Below are 18,654 nucleotides of genomic sequence, written 5' to 3'. Positions count from 1 at the left end.
CTGGAAAATTTGGCAATGCCAGGCCTGTATTCCCAGAAGGTGACAATTGGCCAGAGCACAAGTGTGGTCCCTCTTTGCCAAAGTCCCAACCCTGCCCCTTGCCCATCTGCCTGGGCCCTCTGAGAAGTGGGGTTTCATCCGTGGTGCTCACGTAATACCCATTTACTGCCTCGATGGGTCAGATTTGCCGGGGCATCTGTCCCGTCCCCTCCCATGGCACGAGCTAGGCACATAGTCGGCATCAACACTTGTTTGCTGAATGAATGAATGAATAAGATGGCTATGAAGTGTCCCTGGCGGGGGAACAGCCTAGTTTAAGGGGAGATTGTAAAGTGGTTTCTAAGCCTTGTACAGTGTCAGCATCCAGGAAGGCCCCATGAGGGTCCAGAGGAAGGCAGAAGGCCGCTGCTGTGGGCTGTGACGGAGGCGGGTAGGGGGGGTCAGCACCCAGAGTTAATATCCATCACCAACAGGTCTGCTGCTGCCCCTCCCCGAGAGACCTACTGGCCTGTGACCCAGGGCACTAGGCTCCTCCCGCTTCCCTCCCAACAGCTCCAGGCAGGCCCCAGACTTCCTAACCCTGCAGCCCTCACCCCCATTTCCAGGCTGGGGTCTGCACTCTCCATATCCATCACCACCCAAAGAACTGGTCCCTGCAGTCCCAGCCTGGGCTGCTCACAGATGGGCGACTCCTGGCTGCTCCCTTCAGCTGGGTCCTGTCCCATCAAATAAACGCTTGACTGACACCTAAAGAACAGTTCATCAGACCCTCTCCTTTCACCAAGGTGAAGGGTAAGGCTCTGGCTTCCTGGGTTCCTGTACTATGGTAGCTCAGGTCAAGGGCTTTAGCCACCCTGAATTCTCCTAACAGCCCCATGGGGGTGGTCTGTCCATTCCCACCTCATGGCCTTCTCCTCCATCCAGAAGTCCCTCGCCCTCCCCAGCCTCCCAGTGAGCCTGAAACCTGGAGGGATTCCCTGAATGATTGAACCAAACAAGTCAAGAAGGTAGAGCCTGCTGATTTGGGGTGCAGTGTTCTGTATGTGTCTATCAGCCAGCCCCCGGCAGGCGGTTACAAACCGAGGGGTTGCAGGGGTCCCCTTCCCCAAGAAAGGGGAGAGGAGGGACAAAGCCTAGGGCAAGGGCAGGTTTTGGTCCGGGAATTCGGTCTGCTGCATTGGAGGGGCGCACACTTCCAGGTTGGGTGGGGTCACCACACTGCCGGGAGAGCCAGCAGGGAGCTATGGATGATTTGCCTTCTCAATCACTCTCCCTACTGCCCTGGGCTGGTTTCTGAGGACCCAGATGGAGGGAGGGTGTGGCCTGCCAGGGGAGGAGAGCTTCTGAGAAGGTTTGTTTATGAGGTGGCTGGCCCTGAGGACATTGTTTCTGTACCATCCACCCCAGCAGGGTTACAGACAATCCATTCCTCCCTAGCATCTGGGGTCTGAGCTGAGAGGGCTATCAAAGGGCACCATCTGCTGGCAGACAAGGAAAGTGCATGCAAAGAAGGGGGGGAAAAAAGATTAACCAGAGGCTTTCAGGTGTCTTTACTGCCCCCCTCTCCTCTTGCAAACTGGCCTGCACCACAATACTGGGTCCTTAGCCCAGGTTTGAGCAGTTAAACAGGGGCAAGCCTAAATATCTAGAACAAGTTGAACCAAGAATCAAAGAAGAGTGGTAGCATACTTAATAGTCAATTCCTAGGCAAGAGAGAAAAGCAACATCAGAGTAAATCAAGCATCCTAATCAGATACCTAGACATCAGCAAAAAATTACAAGCCATACCAAGAAAAAGGAAGAAAGGACTCAGGCAAAGGAACAAATCAAAGCTCAAGATGAGACACAGAACTTGAAACAACTAGTCAATGATGTTCACACAAACCTTCTAAAGCAAATCAAGGAGTTAAAGGACAATATGGCTAAAGAAATAAAAGGCATTAAGAAGATACTGGGAGGACTTTCTTTTTTTTTTTTTTTTTTTTTTTACTTTCATGATGAAGACCTTTTTTTTTTTTTTTTTTTTTTTTTAAAGATTTATTTATTTATTTATTTAATTCCCCCCCCCTCTCCTGGTTGTCTGTTCTTGGTATCTATCTGCTGTGTCTTGTTTCTTTGTCCGCTTCTGTTGTCGTCAGCGGCACGGGAAGTGTGGGCGGCGCCATTCCTCGGCAGGCTGCTCTTTCTTTTCACGCTGGGCGGCTTTCCTCACGGGCGCACTCCTTGCGCGTGGGGCTCCCCCACGCGGGGGACACCCTTGCGTGGCACGGCACTCCTTGCGCGCATCAGCACTGCGCATGGCCTGCTCCACACGGGTCAAGGAGGCCCGGGGCTTGAACCGCGGACCTCCCATGTGGTAGACGGACGCCCTAACCACTGGGCCAAAGTCCGTTTCCCCTGGGAGGACTTTCGGGAAGATGGTGAACTAGAAAGACACAGGACTCTCTTCTTTCCCAGAAAAATAGCTAGAGGACAGGCAGAAATGGTCTGGGAAAAAATCGTCTAGGGTTAGGACACTAGGGGAAGGCTGGACACTGCTCAGAAGAGAGAGCGCAAAGGAAAAGAATTGCGATGGCAAAGCTATGAGTTAAAAACTGCAGTTGCAACTGCCAACACCCTTTCCACTCTATAGACACTTTTTTTTTTAAAGATTTAATTTTTATGTATTTCTCTCCCCTTCCCTGCTCCCCCCCCCCATTGTCTGCTCTCTGTGTTCATACGCTGTGTGTTCTTCTGTGTCTGCTTGTATTCTTGTCAGTGGCATCTGGAATCTGTGTCTCATTTTGTTGTGTCATCTTGCTGCATCAGCTCACTGTGCGGTGCCATTTCTGGGCAGGCTGCACCTTCTTTTGTGCTGGGCAGCTCTCCTTATGGGGCGCACTCCTTGTGCATGGGGCTCCCCTATGCGGGGGACACCCCTGTGTGGCACGGCACTCCTTGTGCACATCAGCACTGCTCAAGGGCCAGCTCCACATGGGTCAGGAAGCCCCAGATTTGAACCCTGGACCTCCCATGTGGTAATCGCTTCCCTATAGACATTTTTGAATCCTCAGACCTTAGGGCTGGAAGCTACAGACAAATGGGGCCCCAGGGATCTACTGCCCCAGGAAAAGGGAGAGAGGGACACAGCCCAAGGCTGACTCAGCTTTTGACCGACAAATTTAGTTTGCAGTGTCCCCTGAGCCTTTCCAGGACTGGTGTGGCTGAGCCACTGTTTGCCTTGGGAGCTGGCAGGGAATTAAAGAGATCTGACTCTCAATACCCCTCTATACTGACACGCACTGGTTGTGGAGGATACACAGGGAAGTAAAATTGTTTCCAACCCTGGAAAAGGGAGGGGGCGCACAACAAAGGTTAGACAATTGCCTCTGAGAAAGTCTGAATCACCAGGATCTGAATAGCCTTGGGGCAGGATCCTCTGCCACCTTGCTGTGGTCGGTGGTGTTGCAGCAAACACACTCTAACCAGGCTTTGATTGAGAGGGCTGCCAAGGAGCCCCATCTGCTGGAGGATCAAGGAAGTGCATGTGAGAAAATTAAATAAGCAAGAGATGCTTTTTCTAACCTTTACAGCCTCCCTCCCCAAGACACTGGGAAGCAGGCCTGCAACCCATTACTGGGTCCAGGGACCAGATCTGAGCAACTGACAGGGACAATCCTAAAGACCTGGATCAGGTTAAACCAAGAATCAAGAACAACAGTAACACACAGCCTCCTGCCACTAAGTCCCTACAAAAGAGAGAGAGACTGAGCATCTGAATAAACTCACTGTCCTAATCAGATGCCTAAATAGCAACAAAAAATTATAAGCCATACTAAGGAAATGGAAGAAATGGCCCAAGAAAAGGAATACATGAAAGCCCCAAAAGAGATACAAAATTTGAGACAACTAATCAATGAGATGCACACAAATTTCCAAAATCAAATGAATGAGTTGATTTCAACTGAATCAAAATCAAATGAATGAGTTGTGTGAGGACAAAGAAGAATTTGAAAACCTGAATAGAAAAGTAGCAGAGCTCATGGGAATGAAAGACATGATAGGTGAGGTAAAACAACACATTAGAGGCATAAAAGAGCAGACTTGAAATGATAGAAAAAAGAATAAGTGATACAGAAGTTGGAACAGCTGAAATTGAAGAGAGAAAAGAACAAAGAGAAAAAAAAGGAAAAAATTGAGCAAGTCTAAGGGAGTTGAATGATAACAAAAAACATAACAACATATATGTCATGGGAGTTTCAACGTTTATATTGGGATTATTCACAATTGCCAAAAGATGGAAACAACCCAGGTGTCCATGAACCGAAGAATGGATAAAAACTATGGTGTATACAAATGATGGAATATCATGAAGCAGTAAGAAGAAATGAAGTTGTAAAGCATATAACAACATGGATGAATGTGGAGGACATCAGGTTGAGTAAAGTAGGCCAGACACAAAAGGGTAAATACTGTATGATTGTACTATAATGAACTACATATATTGCATAATCTTACAGAGTTAATAAATTGAATATGAGTCACCAGAAAATAGAATGAGTTTAGAGGATGGAAAGCTGAGGGTTAGCTTGTGCAGAATTGGTAAAAAAGGATGTGTGTTAATCTTAGGAATAATGTTAGTAACTAACAGTACTATTATGTGGGTATGAAAGTGGCTTAAAGGGAAAGTCTAAGGTCATGTATATTACTAAAAGGAAATCTAAAATGTAACATGGGATTGTATAGCATAGTAAAACTGCACGTGAAATATGAATATGGGTAAAATTGCATGTATAAGACCATTTTTCTTTGAAATTGAACAATGTATGTTAATATTTCAAGATGTTAATATAGACAAAAAACATGCTAAGTGAAAAATACTACATATTGTATGATTCCACTTATATAGTATGTAAATATAAATTAATTTATAAGGATGATGTTAGATTAGTGGTTATATAGGTTTGGGGAAGGACTGCTAAGTGGTGTGGACTTTTTCTTTTTGGAGTAATGAAGTTCTAAAATTATCGTGGTGATGAATGCACAACATTGTGATTATACTAATAGCCATTGATTATACATTTTGGATAAATTGTATCATATGTGAATATATCTCAATAAAATTGCTTAATAAATAAATAAATAATTGTCAAGAATAGCCAGAAATAGCAGCTATATATAGCAGGGGAGCATAGAGAGATTGAGAGGTGAAGAATTTTCTTGTTTGTCTGTTTTTTGTTTATTTCTATTATTGTTGAAATAATGAAAATGTCCTAACAATGATTGAAAGAATGCATGTACAACAATGAGGCGATTATACCAGATACCATTGATTGTACACTTTGGATGAATTGTATGCTTTGTTAATATGTATCATTAAAATGGATTTGTTTAAAAAATAGATTTGTTTTAAAAAACACATGTTAGAGGCATACAACAGCAGACTTGAAATGATAGAAGAAAGAATAAGTGACACAGAGGACAAAAGAGCTGAAATTGAAGAAGGAAAAGAACAGAGAGAGAAAAGAATGGAAAAAACTGAGCTGGGGCTCAGGGAGTTGAATGACGACATCAGATGTAACAACGTACAAGTCATGGGAGCCCCAGAAGGAGACAAGAAGGGAAAAGGGGTAGAAAGAGTATTGGAGGAAATAACGGCTGAAAATTTCCCATATCTCATGAAAGAAATTAAATTACATGTCCAAGAAGGGCACCACACTCCAATAAGAATCAATGTAAATAGATCTACTCTAAGACACATATTATTCAGAATGTCAAATGTCAAAGATAAAGAGAAAATTCTGAGAGCAACAAGGGAGAAGCAAACCACCACATACAAGGGAAATGAGTAAGACTTAGTGCAAATTACTCCCATCAGAAACCATGGAGGTGAGAAGAAGTGGTATGATACAATTAGGATACTGAAAGAGAAAAACTGCTAGCTGAGAAGTCTTTACCTAGGAAAATGGTCCTTCAACTATAAAAGTGAGTTGAAAATATTTACAAACAAACAGAAACAAGAGTTTGTGAAAAAGAATCCACCTTTGAAGGAAATATTAAAGGAAGCCTTAAAGCCTGAAATAAAGACAGGAGAGAGGCTTGGAGGAGAATATAGAAGATAAGAAAAGCAGAAAGGATAACCAAAAGAGTACAAAGAAAGAAGAAAATAAGATATGACATATGAAAACCAAAGAATAAATGGTGGAAGTAAATAATGTATTTGCAGTAATATCATTGAAAGTGAATGAATTAAGTTCCCTAATCAAAAGATAGAGTCTGGGGAAATGGACTTTGGCCCAGTGGTTAGGGCGTCCGTCTACCACATGGGAGGTCCGTGGTTCAAACCCTGGGCCTCCTTGACCCATGTGGCGCTGGCCCAAGCGCAGTGCTGATGCGTGCAAGGAGTGCCGCCCCACACAGGGGTGTCCCCCGCGTAGGGGAGCCCCACGCGCAAGGAGTGCGCCCTGTAAGGAGAGCCGCCCAGCGTGAAAGAAAGTGCAGCCTGCCCAGGAATGGCGCCGCCCACACTTCCCGTGCCGCTGACGACAACAGAAGCGGACAAAGAAACAAGACGCAGCAAATAGACACCAAGAACAGACAACCGGGGGAGGGGAGGGGAATTAAATAAAAATAAATCTTTAAAAAAAAAAAAAAAAAGATAGAGTCTGGCGGAATGGATGAAAAAAACATGAGCCATCCATATGTACCTACAAGAGATTCATCTGAGACCCAGGGATACAAACCAGCTGAAAGTGAAACATTCAAAAAGACTCCATTCAAAAAGTACCCGAAGAGGACAGGAGTAGCTGTACTAATATCAGGCAAAACAGACTTTAACTGCAAAAAAGTTATAAGAAATACAGAAGGCCATTATATATTAATAATAGTGAAATGACTAGTTTTTCACAGAACAGAATGAGGGGTGTAAAAGGAGACAAATGGATATGGAAAGAAGTAAAAGTTTTGCAGACGTGGATTCATAGTCAATGCTGAGTGTTGGAGAAAACCGGTGCTCAGTGGGACAGGGATCCTGATATGGCCGCAGGCAGAGACAGAATTTATTGGGAAGCTCTCCCAACAGAGGGGGTCTGAAGAGAGACTTCAGCCCACTCCTGGAAGGGGGGGATTTGAATTTATACAGGACTTTCCAAGACGGGGAAATGATAGTTGGTGGGAGGGGGTTGAGGGTCCGAGTGAGGGGCAGGGGCCAATAGGAAGCCCTAGAGGTGAAAACTTTCCCTGATAGCGACTAGACGATAGGGGTTAGGGAGTTATCTTGGCATGCTGCAGGAGCAGATGTTTCTTTGATCTGTAGGGATTTCATCTCCCTCTGATATGCAGGTAGGGAAGGTCTACATTTTCCTTTACTCTAGTCTCTATGTGGTTTCTTTGTTTAACCTGTGGGGAAGTGTCGTGCCCTTAGGCACGTAGGAGGGGGTTTGCCTTTTTCCCAGTGTATATCAGGGGAAACTGAGCTACAGCTTGTTAATTACTGTAAGCTTCTAACATTCCTAACTCTTTGTTTATATATATATATGGGGGACCTGGGTATTGGAGCATACAGTACTGGGCAGGGTGGAAGGGTGAGGGGATTTGGGCCATTGGCTCCATTCTGGCTACTTCCTGCTGTCAAGGGCAGGGAAAAGAAGTTCTCTTCCATCCTGTAGAGTGGGCTGGTTTCAGGTCCCGTAGGCAGGGGTTGATATTGTTCACGCAGCAGAGGGACGCCATTTATGTATTCCTGGGTTGTTGGCTGTAGGATTCGGTATATGAATCGGACAAGAAGATGATCATGGGTGAGATCTTGGATGGCTGGCTGGATAAACTGAGTTATTGCATGGAAGATGTGTGGACCTGCTGATAGGAGGAGAGTGAGAGTTAAAATTGTGGTAAGGATAGGAATTAATTAGGAAATTTAGGGTGATCTGTGAGGTTATTGCCTCCAGGAATCTGAGGAGAAGGAGTAATAAGATTATACATTCAGGAAGTGGACTTGGCCCAATGGATAGGGCGTCCACCTACCACCTGGGAGGTCCACGGTTCAAACCCCGGGGCCTCCTTGACCCATGTGGAGCTGGCCCAGGCTCAGTGTTGTTGCGTGCAAGGAGTGCCCTGACACACAGGGGTATCCCCCGCGTAGGGGAGCCCCACGTGCAAGGAGTGCGCCCCGTAATGAGAGCTGCCCAGTGTGAAAGAAAGTGCAGCCTGCCCAGGAATGGTGCTGCACAAACGGAGAGCTGACGCAGGAAGATGATGCAACAAAAAGAGACACAGATTCCTGGTGCCGCTGATAAGGATAGAAGCAGTCACAGAAGAACACACAGCAAATGGACACAGAGAGCAGACAACTGGGGGGGAGGGGAAGGGGAGATAAATAAATAAAAATAAATCTTTAAAAAAAAAATGTTATACATTCAGCATTAAACAGTAATGGCATTAACGATTGACTGTGAAATTACATAATTTGATGGACTTATACATATAGAGTTTAAGTTGGAATAAAAGACTTTAGATTATTAACTGTGGTTTCATAACAGTGTTTTTGAGTGATTTTTTATGGATTGAAGAGTCCCAACCAGCAGAGCTGCATAGACCAGTATGGTGATCCAAATGACCACATTCTCCCCAGTTTATATAGTTTGAAGCATAGGCAACAACAAATGATTATTACTTTCTCTTTCGGGCTTGGAGCAGCTGGCACTTTAACTTGCAGGTTAAACTTAGTTTATTGTTGTAAGGATCTGGTTACAAGGGTCCCGTTGCAGTGTCTGCAGCACTGAAAGCTTACCTTGCCCCTTCTGAGAGAGGGAGGGGACCGATGTAACCCACTTGCCATCGTGCTGCTGGAGTCTGTGCTCAGCCAGTATGTTTCACCCAGTGAGGTCATGTCGCAGTCATTGGAGCCAGCACGACGGACACTGGTGGGTGCTGTTCCTGAGCTGCTGGTGACTGGCAGGCAGTTAGAACTGCTGGCCTGGGCACTACAAGGTCCCGTATCCACAAAACCTGCTTTTCTGGTGGAGCCACTCTGCTGCTTTTTGGGTTTTAAAGGTATGGCTCTGGACTTTCACGAGGTCATCTGCCTTAACAGTCTCAAGAGGTGTTAGAGGAGGGGGCAGGGACAGGGTCGACGGTTACCTGTCACTGCTGGCAGGCGTTCCAGCTGTTTTTTCTAGATTTCTCTTCTCCACAGAGGGCAGCTCACAACAGTTCATTGTTCTTATTTTGCACTTTGGTTTCTTCTCACAATTGGGACTAAAACTCAAGTGGTATTTGTGTAGAAAGTTGCCTTTGCCACAAACTCCACCCAAAACCCAAACTGGTACTGGCTACATCCAATTCGCAGGGTGGGTTAAGATCCACCCCTTACTGCCTGAGCCTGTGCTATTGTTTTAGAAGCAGCCCGCGAGGGGGCTTTTATTTCCACGCACAACTTTTTCTGATTAACACGTGTAATGGATTTAATATCTGAGCTAAATGAGGGATGAAGTGTTTTCAGTACCTTAATAATATGAGAAAACATTCTACTTTATTAGTTACAACAGAGGGTACCGTTTTTTTGTTTTACTTAACTAAACACCATTTAAGAATGTGATAAACAGTCAGGACTTTGTAGCTTGTTCTAATCATTTGCCTAGTTTAGGCTCTTAAGATCCTTCACAGTAAAATACATTCTATACACCCTACACTGAGCAAAATTTGATAAGCTTGCTTAAGGAAGTACGTTTTTGTCCTAACATAAAATGACTGGTTTTCATCATGGCAGAAATATATAGGACAAGACCTGAATGGATATGAAAAGTTGTAGAGGGCTTGTAAAAGTAAATTTTGTTTGTTGCTAGCTGTAATTTAATAAGCTTATTTACAGGTGAAATTTGTCTTAAGGTAAAGTGACTAGTCCATATATGGTTACAGAAAGTTTGTAGAAGCATTTTCTAAACTGAAGAATTTCAATGAAAATGGCTGATTCTGGGAAGCCATTATTAAGTAGAAATCTGAGTTGATACTGATGACAAAAAGTAACTTCATACCAGAGAAACCCGTTGGACGCCACCTCAATCTGTTATGATCTATGATAACTAAGTATTCGGTCATCCTACATCCATCAATCGTGCTGCGTCAGCTCCCCAAGTGTGTGGCGCCACTCCTGGGGGGGCTGCACTTTTTTCATGTGGGGCAGCTCTCCTTGAGGGGCACATTCCTTGAGCATGGGGCATCCCCATGTGGGCATGGCAGGGCATTCCTTGTGCGTAGCAGCTCTGCACGTGGGCCAGCTTACCAAATGGGCCAGGAGGCCCTGGATATCGAACCCTGGACCCTCCCATATGGCAGGCGGATGCTCTATCAGTTGAGCCACGTCCGCCTCCCCATAATATATTAAACTATGTATTTTTAATGGCTCTTGAAAGTATTTTACTTAGGATTAAAATGAACTGTTTCCACAATGCTGTTCAATTATTGTAGCAGTATGATATTTATGATTTCCAAAAATAGATACTGGATTATGTTTATAAACGGGTCTGTTCTTCTGGGCATATTAGATTGTATTAACTTCAGAGATTTCATTTTTACTTGATGAAATTATGATTAGGGCTTTGATTGGGCCACGTCAGTAGGACATCAAGTCCCCACCCCCTTGGTGGACAGGGACTCAGAGAAAACGACATGGTAAAGGAGAGAGGTGGGGTTTGGATGCTGGAGCCCTGGGAAGTAAATTCATGGAGAAGGAGAACACAGAGGAAGAGAGACAGTTCATTAGACAGGATCCTGTGGCCCAAGAAGAGAGATGAGCCATTTGCCTGATAGTGTGCAGCAGCAGAGACCAGATCACTGAGCAGCTGAGCCTGGAGAAAAATGAGCCCTGGGAGAGAGATGAGGCTTATCCCAGCCTACAGCTGATGTTGGAAGAAGCTAGGAACCACAGAGCTTTAAAAGGAAGAAGGAAAGCAGAACGCTCACAGATCTTACCTGCCATCTTGCTCCAACATGAGGCCAATGACTCTGGGTGAGAAAGTACCTCTTATGGTACCTCGAGTTGGACTCTCTAGGGCCTTGTGACTAAGCTCTACCCAAATAAATACTCCTTATAAATGCCAGCAGATTTCTCGTACTTTGCATCAGCACCCCTTTGGCTGACTAATACAATTATTTTACAAAAAACTAAGATTCCCAATGGAATCAAGATTATCCTCCTGCTACCACCACCTTAATATTGTAACCTGGGGTTAAGAATTTCTGAAATTACTGACTCTAGCTAGCCTGAACTTACCCCTGTCTATGGTTATTCCAAAACTAGGCTCACCCTTGAGCATGCTTGCTCTTGTGATGGTAACCACTCCTTCCTCTGTTTGACAGCCGTATGAAAACCTTGTAACTGACCTTTGTGCTGCATACCCCTATCCCAGAACCGTGTGACTCACCCTGGTTAGGTACCCAACCCCATCCTGTTCAGCCTCTTATTGTTTTTTTGTTTTTGTTTTTGTTTTTAAAGATTTATTATTTATTTATTTCTCTCCCCTTCACCCCCCCCCCCCAGTTGTCTGCTCTCTGTGTCCATTCACTGTGTGTTCTTCTTTGTCCGCTTGCATTCTTGTCAGCGGCACCGGGAAACTGCGTCTCTTTCTTGTTGCGTCATCTTGCTGCGGCAGCTCTCTATGTGTGCGGCGCCACTCCTGGGCAAGCTGCACTTTTTTCCTGCTGGGCAACTCTCCTTATGGGGCACACTCCTTGTGCGTGGGGCTCCCCTACACAGGGGACACTGCCGCGTGGCATGGCTCTCCTTGCACACATCAGCACTGCGCGTGGGCCAGCTCCACACGGGTCAGGAAGCCCTGGGTTTGAACCCTGGATCTCCATGTGGTAGGCGGACACTCTATCAGTTGAGCCAAATCTGCTTCCCCTCTTATTGTTAATGAAGGAACTCATGCCAGCTCTACCCCAATTACTCATTAGCATTCTGATGTTACAAATATTAGAATTTCTGCAGCTCCAGGAGGCAGTTTTGGGACCACTAACCACTGATCTCCTGTGCTTGTGCAAACAAACTCTTTCTCTCTTTGAAACCCCGATGTCTCAGGAATTGGTCTTTAAAGTAGATTGGGAGGAAATGAACTCGCTTTTGCTCTGTATCAATATGGTCACATACCTTTTGGGGCACTAATATTTGCACCCTAAGAGTACACTTACCTTCAACAATGAAGATGATTCCATAAAATAAAATAAAAAAGAATAAAACTTTAGAGTGGTAAAGGCAACATGGATCTTCTGCAATTATTAAGTGTTTGAAATAGGCAGCTAAAACCAGATTTAATATTAGTTTATTTTTTAACAGAGAGAAAATCAAATGGTATCAGTATACCATTTGGCAAACAAATCCTGGTTATCATAGATCATAACAGATTGAGGTGGCGTCTAACAGGTTTCTCTGGTATGAAGTTACTTTTTGTCATCAGTATCAACTCAGATTTCTACTTAATAATGGCTTCCCAGAATCAGCCATTTTCATTGAAATTCTTCAGTTTAGAAAATGCTTCTACAAACTTTCTGTAACCATATATGGACTAGTTACTTTACCTTAAGACAAATTTCACCTGTAAATAAGCTTATTAAATTACAGCTAGCAACAAACAAAATTTACTTTTACAAGCCCTCTACAACTTTTCATATCCAGTAAGGTCTTGTCCTATATATTTCTGCCGTATGAAAACCAGTCATTTTATGTTAGGACAAAAACGTACTTCCTTAAGCAGGCTTATCAAATTTTGCTCAGTGTAGGGTGTATAGAATGTATTTTACTGTGAAGGATCTTAAGAGCCTAAACTAGGCAAACGATTAGAACAAGCTACAAAGTCCTGACTGTCTATCACGTTCTTAAATGGCGTTTAGTTAAGTAAAACAAAAAAAACGGTACCCTCTGTTGTAACTAATAAAGTAGAATGTTTTCTCTTATTATTAAGGTACTGAAAACACTTCATCCCTCATTTAGCTCAGATATTAAATCCATTACACGTGTTAATCAGAAAAAGTTTTGCGTGGAAATAAAAGCCCCCTCGCGGGCTGCTTCTAAAACAATAGCACAGGCTCAGGCAGTAAGGGGTGGATCTTAACCCACCCTGCGAATTGGATGTAGCCAGTACCAGTTTTGACTTTGGGTGGAGTTTGTGGCAAAGACAACTTTCTACACAAATACCACTTGAGTTTTAGTCCCAATTGTGAGAAGAAACCAAAGTGCAAAATAAGAACAATGAACTGTTGTGAGCTGCCCTCTGTGGAGAAGAGAAATCTAGAAAAAACAGCTGGAACGCCTGCCAGCAGTGACAGGTAACCGTCGACCCTGTCCCTGCCCCCTCCTCTAACACCTCTTGAGACTGTTAAGGCAGATGACCTCGTGAAAGTCCAGAGCCATACCTTTAAAACCCAAAAAGCAGCAGAGTGGCTCCACCAGAAAAGCAGGTTTCGTGGATACGGGACCTTGTAGTGCCCAGGCCAGCAGTTCTAACTGCCTGCCAGTCACCAGCAGCTCAGGAACAGCACCCACCAGTGTCCGTCGTGCTGGCTCCAATGACTGCGACATGACCTCACTGGGTGAAACATACTGGCTGAGCACAGACTCCAGCAGCACGATGGCAAGTGGGTTACATCGGTCCCCTCCCTCTCTCAGAAGGGGCAAGGTAAGCTTTCAGTGCTGCAGACACTGCAACGGGACCCTTGTAACCAGATCCTTACAACAATAAACTAAGTTTAACCTGCAAGTTAAAGTGCCAGCTGCTCCAAGCCCGAAAGGGAAAGTAATAATCATTTGTTGTTGCCTATGCTTCAAACTATATAAACTGGGGAGAATGTGGTCATTTGGATCACCATACTGGTCTATGCAGCTCTGCCGGTTGGGACTCTTCAATCCATTAAAAAATCACTCAAAAACACTGTTATGAAACCACAGTTAATAATCTAAAGTCTTTTATTCCAACTTAAACTCTATATGTATAAACCCATCAAATCATGTAATTTCACAGTCAACTGTTAATGCCAATACTGTTTAATGCTGAATGTGTAACCTCTTTTTTTTAAAGATTTATTTTTATTCATTTCTCTCCTCTTCCCCCCCACCCAGTTGTCTGCTCTGTGTCCATTCGCTGTGTGTTCTTCTGTGACTGCTTCTATCAGTGACACCAGGAATCTGTGTTTCTTTTTGTTGTGTCATCTTTCTGTGTCAGTTCTCCATGTGTGCGGTGCCATTCCCGGGCAGGCTGCACTTTCTTTTGCGCTGGGCAGCTCTCTTTACGGGGCACACTCCTTGCGTGTGGGGCTCCCCTATGCGGGGGACACCCCTGCGTGGCAGGGCACTCCTTGCGCACATCAGCACTGCGCGTGGGCCAGCTTCACACGATGGCTGCGAGGGTTCAGGCTTCCTGGGTTCCTACGTTCCTGGAGCTTGCTTGTCTCTGGGTTCAAGTTCCTTTCTTCCTGGGGCTGGCTTCTCTTTCCTCTGCAGGCTGACTTCCTGGGGCTCCAGTTTAAGTCTTCAGCATCAAACTCCAACATCAGAAACCCTCAACTCTGTTCTTTGCTATGCCTTTTATTGGTGGTGTGGGAACTCAGCACCCTAATCATAACTCAATCATGCCAAGATACAGATCAGATTACAAACATAATCCAATTTCTGTTTTTGGAATTCATAACCATATCAAACTGCTACACAGTCCTAAGGCGTTGGAAAGTCCAGCTCAAGGTACCATAAGAGGTACTTTCTCACCAAACTCAGCTTCCCGTGTTGAGGCAAGATGGCAGACAATCTCTGCCGGCTCTCTCCAGGCTTCCTACATCAGTTTCTGGCCTAGGGCTCGTTTCTTTCCAGCTGCTCAGCTGCTCAACTGCTCTGTTCTCTTCAGCAGCAAACTATCAGGTTCATCTCTCCCCAGAGCCCCAGGATCAAACACGACAGAGCTCGCTCTCTCTTCTTGTGTCTTCTTTAGTGAGTGCCCATTTACAGCAACCTATCGAGGGGACGGGGACTCAGCCTGAGTCATGCCCTGCAGACATGGTCGCATCAAAAGCCCTAAATTGATTTTTTTTTTAAAGATTTATTTATTTATTATTTATTTCTCCCCCCCTCAGTTGTCTGCTCTGTGTCCCTTCCCTGTGTGTTCTTCTGTGACCACTTCTAGCCTTATCAGTGACACGGGAATCTATGTTTCTTTTTGTTGCGTCATCTTGTTGTGTCAGCTCTCCATGTGTGCGGCGCCATTCCTGGGCAGGCTGCACTTTCTTTCGCGCTGGGCGGCTCTCCTTACGGGCGCACTCCTTGCGCGTGGGGCTCCCCTATGCGGGGGACACCGCTCCGTGGCAGGGCACTCCTTGCGCGCATCAACACTGCACGTGGGCCAGCTGCACACGGATCCGGGAGGCCCAGGGTTTGAACCGCGGACCTCCCATGTGGTAGACGGATGCCCTAACCACTGGGCCAAGTCCGCTTCCCCTAAATTGATTTTATTAAGTAAACTTAAAACCTTTGAGGTTAACACAATCAAAGGGTATCACACCCAGAGAAATAGATTAATTCACAAACATAATCTTTCCTAATTCTGATCTGCATAGTGGTTTTGTTGGTTATAGTTTTAGTTATTCTTAGAAGAATGTGATATGTTATGAAACCTACCAAAATCCCTTATCAGTTACACTGTTCTGCTCTGAAGCTTCTCTAAAAGAGCATGCAGTCAGCTTATCTCCAACAAAAAGAGACTTTAAAGGAAAAGCGAGGCAAGTCTGTAAATTATATTTTACCTATGGATTAACATGATCTTGGTAAAAGTGTAAAAGTAAAATAAAACAAGCCTTCTGTTATAGGCTGTAGTTAATGGTCTCTACAAACAGCTTTATTTAAATTACTCATAAGGAAATTAGAGCCTAGACTGTAAGCTCTTGCAGCAGTCACATTTATTCCTGGGCTCTGATCTCTAATTGCTATTTCTAAATCCCGAGATGCTTTCCTCTTTGTATATAACCTAATAGCTCCCTAGAATTTGTAGGTGCCTATATGACACCTGGAACTAGGAGCTAAAATCAGCCAGCTTTAAAGGTGCTGAAGAAGCAACCCTATGGCTACACAAAATGAGTGGCCATAGAGGAGCTGCCGAGCGGTGGCGCCGGGCTAAGATGCTAGATGCCACCAATTAAATATTCATATTATACAAGGTTGTGAGGTCTGTTCAAGGCCCCGCCCGCATTTGGTGCCTTATAGCAGTGGGCGTGTGCACAAAGCCAACATACCCTAAAGGGACTGGCACACAGATTCGTGCATTTTGACCTGGCCCCAACTACCGCAAGTGGTGACTCTCCATTTGAGTTATTGACACGGACAGTTGTTGCAGTCCCCAAAACAATAAAGGTATCTGCTACATCGCCTGGCCATGCCCCAGATGGAAACATGCTGCTGCTGAAGACTTCTGTGGCTTTGCCAGCCAGTGAGGGCGCGGCCTCCTTACCCCACAGCGGACACTGCCTGCGGGTGGCCCTGTGTCATAGTGATGGAGGGCACTGTGCAACAGGCCAGCAGAAAACTGGAGCCAGCTGTCCTGTTCTCATCTCACAAGGACCACAGAACTACAGCATGCCAACTATATGAAAGGCATGCCAATAAAGGCAATGATTGCCAGAGTGATGTGGGTAGAAGCTAAAGAAACACAGCTGGCGTCAGGGCCGGCTCCTGCAGAGGGTCAGCATGTGTGGTATTGTAAGTTTGGATCCTGCCTACTCTCAGCAAATGGCCTAAGGCCTCTGGGAGAAAGTTCCACTGTTATTTTACTCACTGGAAAAGGACACCCCCTCCCTCCGGGTTCCTACTAAACATTTGTCCCTGTACCCTTAGGCTTCTCTTCCAGATTCACACGACTTTGTCTAACATCTTCCTTGATTGGGCCACCACCACGGCGGCAATAACCCACAATCAGTTGGCTTGTTGGGTGTGCATATATGTGCCGGCATACGGCAGCTCCCGCCTCCTCTGAAATAGGCTTCCCTTATCTTTGAAGAACTGGAGTCATTGGCTTAAGAGTGCAAAGAAGAATCGCCCGTCTAGATGGCAGCTCCCAGAGCCCATGCACTCCTATAATTACCAGGAGGTGTGGGATAGCCTCCTCCTCAGTAGGGGCCAGCCCTGGCGGAAGGTAGACGCGTAACCTGGAGCCAGTGGTCAAGGGAAGGGCTGGTACGGGCGCAAGCCCTCAGCCCGCCCAGGCCCACTACGAGGCGGCCGGTACCGAAGCCACGTCCTCGGGCCGTTGGTATGCGGCGCTCCAAAGCCCGCCCAGTCATCTAGGCTACGCCCACTGTTCCCGCCAAAAGGCAACATCCAGACGGCTCCCCCACTCCCCCTTCCCCCTCCTCTTCCCGCCTCCCCTCGCTGTGACGCCATTCCCGCCCCTTCCCGTACCCCCCCTCCTGGCAGTTCTGTGTTGCTCCTTACCAATCCTCATCGAAAGTCTCCCCAGCACGCCTTATACGGCATCCCAGCAAGAACTCTGCCCGCCCCTCCGCCACAGCCCTATATAATCTCTGTACATTCCCCAATAAACGGCTCTGTTACAGCTCCACAAGGGTGTCTCATCTCCTTCGTCCCCGCCGCCCTCCACACCTTGCACGGCCGCCCTCCACACCTTGCACGCCTCCGCCGGAGACTCCGCCAAGTCTCCCGCCTCGCCCTCGCCTCCGGGAAGAACCGCCTGGCCCACGGCCGCCCGTCCCTTGGCCAGCCAGGCTCCGACTAACGCTGCAGAGGAAAAAACCTCCCCCATAAGGAGGTATTTGCTTGTCTTGTTTATCTTGTGGCTGTGGCTTTCCATCGCAGCACCATGGTTTACAAACCCGTTCCAGGCCAGACGAGGTGGCGGAAAGATTGTATGAGTTGCACAATGGGGTGGGTTGTGGCATATGTGACTTTGCATTTTCTCCCCCAACCCTGCCAGTTCTTTCCCCTTCCAGTCACAGCAATATTCCATTCCTTAATAGTTAAAAGGCCAGCCTCAGCAGACAACGAGCGAAAACAGCGAGCAGTCAACGAGCACAAAAGGCAAGCCTTGGGACTTGGGACTGATGAATCTTTTAACACTGCTTTATTCGGAAGTCCTGCTGCCCCTCACATGCTTTCCCCATCTGTCTGTAGACATGCATATAAAAGACCCCTTTTGTTTTGTGGCAGGCACAGATGACTGAGCTCAGAAAATGCTGCCACTCCTCCCACCACCAAGGACGAGGAGCCCATGAAAGCCCCCTACAGAAGTGCTCCTCACTTGCCCAGCTGAACCTGTCCAAGTCTTTCTTTGGTCTGACATACTTATTTTCAGTTTGGTGGGAAGCTGTTGTTTTGCAAAGCTCCTCACCATACTGGGACAATGGGAATATACTGGCTCATTGTTTTTTTTTTAGGATGTACCAGAGATCAAACCTGGGACCTCCTGCCTGGGAAGCCGGTGCTCAACCACTTGAGCTACATCTGCTCCCAGTGGGTCATGGTTTTGAGGCTGGAAGTCCAAACTCGAGGTGTCAGCAAGGCGATGCTTCTTCCTGGGGGGCTGGCGTTCTGGACTGGCTGCCAGCAATCTTTTGTCCTCAGCTTTTCTGTCTCATGGCAATGCACATGGTGATGTCTTCTCCTCGCTGAGTTCCAGTTTCTTGCTCTTC

At 46.0% G+C, this 18,654-nt stretch overlaps 1 long non-coding RNA gene across 1 annotated transcript; it reads left to right on the top strand.

Moving 5' to 3' along the window:
* Window positions 1–17,680: 17,680 nt before the first annotated feature.
* On the top strand, window positions 17,681–18,283 carry LOC105745566 (uncharacterized). The gene is made up of 3 exons (XR_011649853.1): window positions 17,681–17,774; window positions 17,983–18,043; window positions 18,173–18,283. It is a non-coding gene; the product is annotated as an uncharacterized lncRNA (long non-coding RNA).
* Window positions 18,284–18,654: the final 371 nt, after the last annotated feature.

Source organism: Dasypus novemcinctus, chromosome 10 (assembly GCF_030445035.2).
Source record: "Dasypus novemcinctus isolate mDasNov1 chromosome 10, mDasNov1.1.hap2, whole genome shotgun sequence".
Classification (NCBI taxonomy): domain Eukaryota; kingdom Metazoa; phylum Chordata; class Mammalia; order Cingulata; family Dasypodidae; genus Dasypus; species Dasypus novemcinctus.
Note: the sequence above shows the minus strand (reverse complement) of the source record. Positions and strands in the feature narration are given on the sequence as shown.